The sequence below is a fragment of the Myodes glareolus genome, chromosome 5 (assembly GCF_982192425.1).
Source record: "Myodes glareolus chromosome 5, mMyoGla1.1, whole genome shotgun sequence".
Taxonomy (NCBI): domain Eukaryota; kingdom Metazoa; phylum Chordata; class Mammalia; order Rodentia; family Cricetidae; genus Myodes; species Myodes glareolus.
The window spans coordinates 3,464,402-3,471,831 of NC_142030.1; the positions used below are offsets into that span (position 1 = coordinate 3,464,402).

A 7,430-nucleotide genomic window follows, 5' to 3' on the forward strand; every position below is an offset into this window, starting at 1 on the left:
CCCTCAGGCCCGCCAGTCCCAGCACAGGTGACCAGAGGGCAGGAGGGTCAGGGTTCAAAGCCATCCTAAACTGCCACCCAGATCTCTGGCCCATTTCTTTTATGACTACATGCCCAGTTCTGGTGAAGATAGTCCCGAGTTGTAGCACTATTAGGGGGCAGTGGAAACTTTACAAGTCAGAGTCTAGTTTGGGCTATGTGAAACATTGTCTCAAAAAACACACACAGAAAGTGATGAGCTGGGTTTAGTGACACACACCTTTAATCCCGGCACTCAGAAGCAAAGGCAGGTGGATCTCTGTGAGTTCAAGGCCTAGAGTGAGTTTCGGAACAGCCAGGATTACATAATGAGACCCTAACTCAAAGGAAATTTTATGTATATATGTGTGTGTACATTGTGTATGTGTGTGTATGTATAGGTATGAATGTGCATGTACATATGTATACTCCCACTTTTTAAGGACGACAGGGGTCCCAGAGTTCCTATCGGTTCCCTCTAAGGAAGAAGATGCCCCTGTACAAGAAAGAATGAACACTGATTTCTAGACAGGAGACGGTGGTGCGGGCCTTCATCCCAGTGTCCGAGAGGCAGACGAAGGAGGCTCAGAAGTTCCAGGCCAGCCTGGGCGATACGGAGGAATCCTGCTTCTAAACAGAAGACACAACAAAAGAAAGAGTGCTTCTTTACCAGAGGCTGGAGCCAAGGAACCGAAGAACCAAATCCACTCTCTCACTGGGGCCATGCGCAGTCATTCCAGAGTCTTACCCATGACCAGGAAAATTGCTCGGTCAACCCAACCAGCATGGCACAGGCTTGGGATTATCTTCAACCACATCCACTTTGCCAGGATTGCGTGATGGAGAAGTACTGTGTGGAAGGGCAGGATGGAGACCGTGAGAAGCGGGAGAGGAAGACTGTTGACCGTCCTCATCATCTATCCCCCTTCTTCCTGGACAGAGACTAGACATTTCCTGGGGCCCTCTCAGGTGCCTCAAGGCCTAAGCCTTAAGGGGAGGCCTGACTGCCCATCCCCCACATCTCCATCCTGCTCCCCACATCATGCCTCCTATCCAGTGAGGATAGGTGGTGAGGGATACACACACACACACACACACACGCGCGCACACATGTACACAAACAAGCATGCACACACACATACACACGTGCACACATGTACACAAACAAGCATGCACACACACGCATGCACACACACATACACACGTGCACACATGTACACAAACAAGCATGCACACACACGCATGCACACACACATACACACGTGCACACATGTACACAAACAAGCATGCACACACACGCATGCACACACACATACACACGTGCACACATGTACACAAACAAGCATGCACACGCACACACACACACACACACACACACACACAGGCGCTCAACTCTTAGGGAAGGCAGGACAGCACAGTTGAAGTAACCTGGGTCCCTAACACTTTGTAGAGACACTCAGTTCACCATTGACACACAAGCAATAAAAACCTCATCTTCTGGTTGGCTTGAGTGGCAGAGGCTGGTGGATCTCTGTGAGTTCAAGGTCAGGCTGGTCCATGTATAGAGTCCTAGGAAAGTCAGACCCTGTCAGAAAAAGCTCTACTAGAAAGAAGTTAGGTCATCAGGGGTGTGCCCTCGAAGGGGACATTGGGATCCTAGCCCTTTTACATGGCCCCCTCTGCTCCCCTATGCTCTCCTGTCAGGACAGACTGCCCAGCAACCATGGCTAGAACCTCTATAACCATAAACCAAACAAACTTCTCTTCCTTTCAAGTTAATTTATCTGAGGTATTTGTTACAGCCACGGAAACCTGCCTGGTGCAACTACTTTCACTGTGACCGAGAAGTAGAGCAGAGACCATGTGACATGCAAGACTTAAACTATTTACTCACTGGCTCTTTACGGGGAAGTTTGCTGAGCAGCCACCTCCGCCACTGCGGGGCCTCTTTATTATGACAGCTACCTTCCTTTGGCCGGCACAGTACACAGCTGGCACCGTCCAGTACGAGTCATGCTGGTGATAGACCGCTCCTCTCAGAAGCTGACACAGAGGGCATTCCACTCCAGGGGACTTGGGTGGGAGACCTGGGTGGAGTTGATCCAGGAAGCCTGTGGGGATATCTTCAGCATGCCAGAGGCCGGTCTCTGTCTCTTGTCTTCTCCAGGGCAGAAGCAGAACCAACCTCCAAACGACTGTTGTAAAAACCAGAAACAAAAGACATTGTGTGAAAGCCAGTGTCCTGGTGCTGGGTTTTTTTGTTTGTTTTGTTTTGTTTTTGTCAACTCGACACAGGATAGAGTTATCTAGGAAGAGGAACCTCTACTGAGAAAATGCCCCCAGCAGCTTACCAGTAGGGTCTCTGCGGCATTTTCTTGACAGCTGGTTGATGTAGGAGGGTCCAGCCCCCTATGGGAAGTGCCACTCCTGGGCAGGAGGGCTTGGGTAGTTTAAAAGCAATGCCCATTTTTCCCAATGTCAGAAGTCGCCAAGTTCATTGCCTAGACCCCAGCCTTTCCTAGAGGCACACTGGCTGAACCAGAAGACCCGATTCCTCACCAGGCTTTTAGTATTTCATTCAAAATACTTTTGCAAAAGTTAACACAATTTGTACATTATCAAGAGTTTAATAATCTTTTAAACCAACTTTACCATTAAAGTTTGAGTGCCGAGGGTGGGTTTTTTTGTTGTTGTTTAATTCAACTGTGTGCATTCATTGTAATGCTACTATGTTGCATAGGGACACTTTCACATATGGTTATAATGGACATTAATCATGCCCCTCTTTACCCTGTACCCTTCTCCATTCTCACCTTCCCATTAGTGACCTATGATGAAATTCAGCCATGATGAAATGCAGGCTCCTCAAAAGACTAAAAATAGATCGTCCATCTGACCCAGCTGTACCTATCACTCCTGGGTGATACTCTGAGGACAGTAAGTCACCCCACCACAGGGACACTTGCACGCTAGTCTTTACTGTAGCCCTGTTCACAAGAGCTGAATTATGGGGCCAGTCTGGGTGTTGAGCAACATGGTGGTGTGTAAGGAAAATGTGGTACATACACAATGGGATTTTTCCCAGCCCTGAAGAATGAAGTTACGTCATTTGCAGGAAAATGGATGCAACTGGAGACTATCATGTTAAAATGAATTCAGTCAATCTCAGAAAGACAAATTTCATATTTTCTTTCCTATGTGGTTCCTAGACTTTCAGTAGATGTAAATCAGGTATGTGGGTATAACATGGAAGTAGAAATGAACTGTCTGGTGAACAAAGGAGACATTTACTATTTCTTTATTTTCTGAGACAGTTTCACTATACAGCTCTGGCTGTCCTGGAACTCACTATATAGATCATACTGGTCTCAAACTCACAGAGATCCACCTGTCTCTGCCTCTCGAGTGCTGGGATTAAAGCATAGTGTCCCACTATAACCAGCTCAAAGGACACACTTTTTAATGCCTAGTTCAGGCTGATTTCTGCCTTCCCTGACCCTCGTTACGGCTGGCAAGGGACCATAGAACACAGAAGAAGAGGCCTGCTCGCTGATTCTCGGGGGCTTCTTGCAAGCGGAATCTTTTACGATATTTTTTGGAGACAAGTCAGGCCTGCTGGTTAGATAGGAATTATTGACTCCAGGTTTTGAGTCCCAGAAAGGAATTCCTCAGGCATGATTAAAAACGTGAAGGGCCTCAGTGGACATCAGCTGAAAAGGACGGGAAAGAAGTTCTGTGGGCCAGATCCAACCAACCCACCCTTCATGTCCACCAGGAAGTAAGTGCAAGCCCTCGGGGATCAGCTGCACAGACCTGAATCTCAGCCTGGGCGATCGCAATGGTTATGCAATGCAGGGTCACTGTGCTGCAAAAGCAGACGCCTCTCTCCAAGCATTTCGTGAGCTCTTGCTCAACAATGTAGCACCTTCCTCCAGAGTTTCCTTCTCTGATCTGACAGGGTTTGAAGGACAGATACAGTAACATGTGGGTTACAGTAACAGAAGTTCTTGAGAAAGGTGAGTCTACCCAGAGATAAAGCAAGGCTCAGGCTGTGGAGTCCCTAGTCCGGGGTGGGAGGGGTGTCCTTATTTGCAGCTCAGAATGGAGCCTGGAGCCCACAGAAGGAAGGTGGAGAAGGGAGAAAGACTGACTGTGGCTTCCTCTGGACGAAAGTGACTGACAGTGAGTGGGAGTAGTTGGTGTCGGTTAAAAAACAGTTTGGGGGGCTGCAAAGACCGCGGGAGAGACAGACAGAGATGGTGGGAGAGACGGCTGCAGAGACAGCGGGAGAGACGGACAGAGATGGTGGGAGAGACGGCTGCAGAAACGGTGGGAGAGATGAACAGAGACGGCTGCAGAGACAGCAGGAGAGATGGTGGGAGAGATGGACGAAGAGACAGAGAGATGGCTCCACAGTTAAAAACAGCACCTGCCCTTGCACAAGACCCAGGTTCGATTCCCAGCTCCCACGTCAGTCATGTAACTCCAGAGGAACATGGTGCCTCTCTGGACTCCACCAGCACTCATCTGCATATACTAGAGCACACACACACACACACACACACACAGAGTTAAAAATAATAAAAATAAGTCATTGCCAGACATAGTGGCTCACTTCATTAATCCCAGCACTTGGGAGGCAGAGGTAGGCAGATCTCTGAGCTTCAGAACAGTCAAAGCTACACAGAGAAATCCTGTTTTAAGAGAAAAAACAAACAAACAAACAACAACAAAAACGATTTTAATGAAGTACTGGTAGACAAATAAAATGCCATTGCTTAAGGTACAAGTTTTCATTCTGCAATATTAAATGATTGCCACAGTAACACTATAAACATCTTCATCTGTCAGAACTATTATTTTCTTCCTGAGTCTGAGCGTACAAATGTGCTCGTGTGTGTGTGTGTGTGTGTGTGTGTGTGTGTGTGCGTGGCAGGTCTCTGAAACCCATTATCCTTCTGTACCATTTGACTGGTAGTCACTATGTGGTCATTTCTGTGATCTCCACGGGTGGAGTCCACACGTAAGAGAACCATCTAGAGTTGTCTCTGGGCCTGATTTATGTCACCTAGCATAACATCCATTTATGTTCTGAGTGTGCGTGCGTGCATGTGTGCGTGTGTGAATTTTTACAACCTGCAGCCTTTGATAGGTGGTATTTTGCCCTCAGAAAAATACATACATACACATATACTTACATATACATACATACACATATACTTACATATATGTACATATACACACCTAAAGTCCTCTCTACCCCTTCTCTCTACTCCTGTAGGTTTTCCATTCTCCCTCCTACTTTCAAGTCCCATGTATTCAAAGGTGCTAACTCTTTCTTGCCTCCAATCTTGGCCTCCACCTTGCCTCCCCAGGGAGGGCTGGGCTGGGTCAGACCCAGGCCCTGGCTCCCCCACCTTTGAATATTGCAGTTATAAACTCATCAGACGCCTACTTGTGCTACCTGTTCAGTAAAGACGCGTGAGGCACCTGCCATGTGCAGGTTCCCGTTTATGTCTCCCCGGTTGACTGTGTCAGGGTCCGGTCTTGCCACCCCACTGCCCCGGTCACACCCACTCCATGATGGCATTTCCCCACCCAGCGACTATTGCTGCATTGTTCAGTGAATGGGCGGGTCTCACAGGTCAGGGATCTAAGGTGGATCATGGTTTTCTTTTAGTTCTGTTAACCTCACTCAATGATTCTGTGATGTGGACTTCCTTTTTTAATAAAAAATCATTTTTTAATTTATGTGTGTGTTTGTGTCTGTGTAAGTGAGTGCCACACGTGGATGGGTGCCCTCAAAGGCCAGAAGACTGTGTTAGATTCCCCTGGAACTGGAGCCACCAGTGCTAGGAAATGAACCCAGGTCCTCTGCAAGAGCAGTAGGTGCTCTGAACGGATGAGCCGCCTCCACAGCCTCGAAAAGCACATTTCTCCCTACCCCTTCTTACAGCTGAACTGCTGCCCTGCTGGGTCACATGACCCAGAAGGGACTTCAGAGAATCGCCTCAATACGGTCCTTGCCTGCTGAGAAGAGGAAAACCGTGTGCGCCGGTTGGGTTTTGTTTTTGTTGTTGTTATTGATTTATTTTTCTTTTCTATTTACTTCCCCTCCTTCCCAAATTGACGTAAAGCATGAGTCATTGGGAAGAGGGGACCTCGACTGAGAAAACGCCCCCAACAGATTGGCCTGTGGGACATTTTTTGATTGGTGATTAATATGTGAAGGCCAGCTCTCTGTGACCAGGTATCACCCTTGGACTGGTGGTCCGGGTTGTATAATAAAGCAGGCTGGGCAAACCAATGTGTAGCGTTCCTCCATGGTCCCTACTTAAGTTTTTGCCTTGAGTTCCTGCCCTGACTTCCTTCTGTGATAGTGTGACCTCCTGAGAGTTGTAAGCAAAACTAAACCCTTTCTTCCCCAAGTTGCTCAGTCATGGTGTTTTCTCATATTAATAGAAAAGTAACCGAGGCAGATGCTTCAAAACTGATTCATCTTAGAAAACAAAGCCAGTAGATCTCAGTCCCCTGTGTTTTCAGACCGGCCTGGAGGCTCTTGCTGGGGCAGCTTCTGTCTCTAGTGATGAGGAGGGTCAGGACACGGACCTGCTCCCACCGATGTGGGCTCTGTGACATGGAGCTCAGCAGCTGAGCCGTCCTTCTTTGAAAGACCCATTGCATGCAGCGAACTGCTTGGGAGGAAGAGGCCTCAAGGCCCGGATGACTGGAGCTGGGGAAGCCTCACTTGATGGGGCAGAAGAGGTTGGAGCTGAGCCTCCACGCCTTCGCAGCTTTCACGGTGACCACATCCGTGATTTTCCTATGACAACTTGTTGAATTCTGAAAACCCCAGTGCTGGTTTCCATGTTCTGCAAGTCAGAGAGAAAACGCCCCAACTTGGGTCTTCGTGGTGAGAGTGACTTGGGAGACTGGTTCAGAAAATCACAGAGAGACGCACAGCCCACCCAAGAAAGGAAGAGCCTGCCTTCCTTTCCACCGTGGGTGGTTCCCAGAGAACAGCTGCAGGGAAAGGGAAGAATAGAGAAGGGTCCTTAGTCAACTTCACTGCTACACACTTCCAATCCTCCTGCCTCAGCCTCCGGAGTGCTGTAACTATAGACGTGTGTCATGTATGGGCTCCTGATTTACATCATGCTGAGGACCAAACCCGGAGCTTTGTGTATGTTAAGCAAGTACTCTACCAAGTCTTGGCCCCGTAAGCTCTGCTCTTAAACAGCCTTCCAAATCCACCTGGATTTCTAGTTGCCGTCTCTGAGGGAGTCAGGCATCACTAGCCTGGAAGTGGGCATGAGAACGTAGTTCCAGTCTAGCAGCTTTGTAGTTGCTTACTCTTTTCATAATTCCTACCCCATTTCGCAAAGGAAAATCAGTCTGGAGAAGGGAGGTGTG

The 7,430-nt window shown here is 48.2% G+C and overlaps 1 long non-coding RNA gene across 1 annotated transcript; it reads right to left on the reverse strand.

Moving 5' to 3' along the window:
* Positions 1-239: 239 nt before the first annotated feature.
* Positions 240-2,059, reverse strand: LOC125403751 (uncharacterized). The gene is made up of 3 exons (XR_007233036.3): positions 1,912-2,059; positions 766-867; positions 240-647 (listed from the first exon to the last, which is right to left on the reverse strand). It is a non-coding gene; the product is annotated as an uncharacterized LOC125403751 (long non-coding RNA).
* Between the last annotated feature and the right edge of the window lie 5,371 nt (positions 2,060-7,430).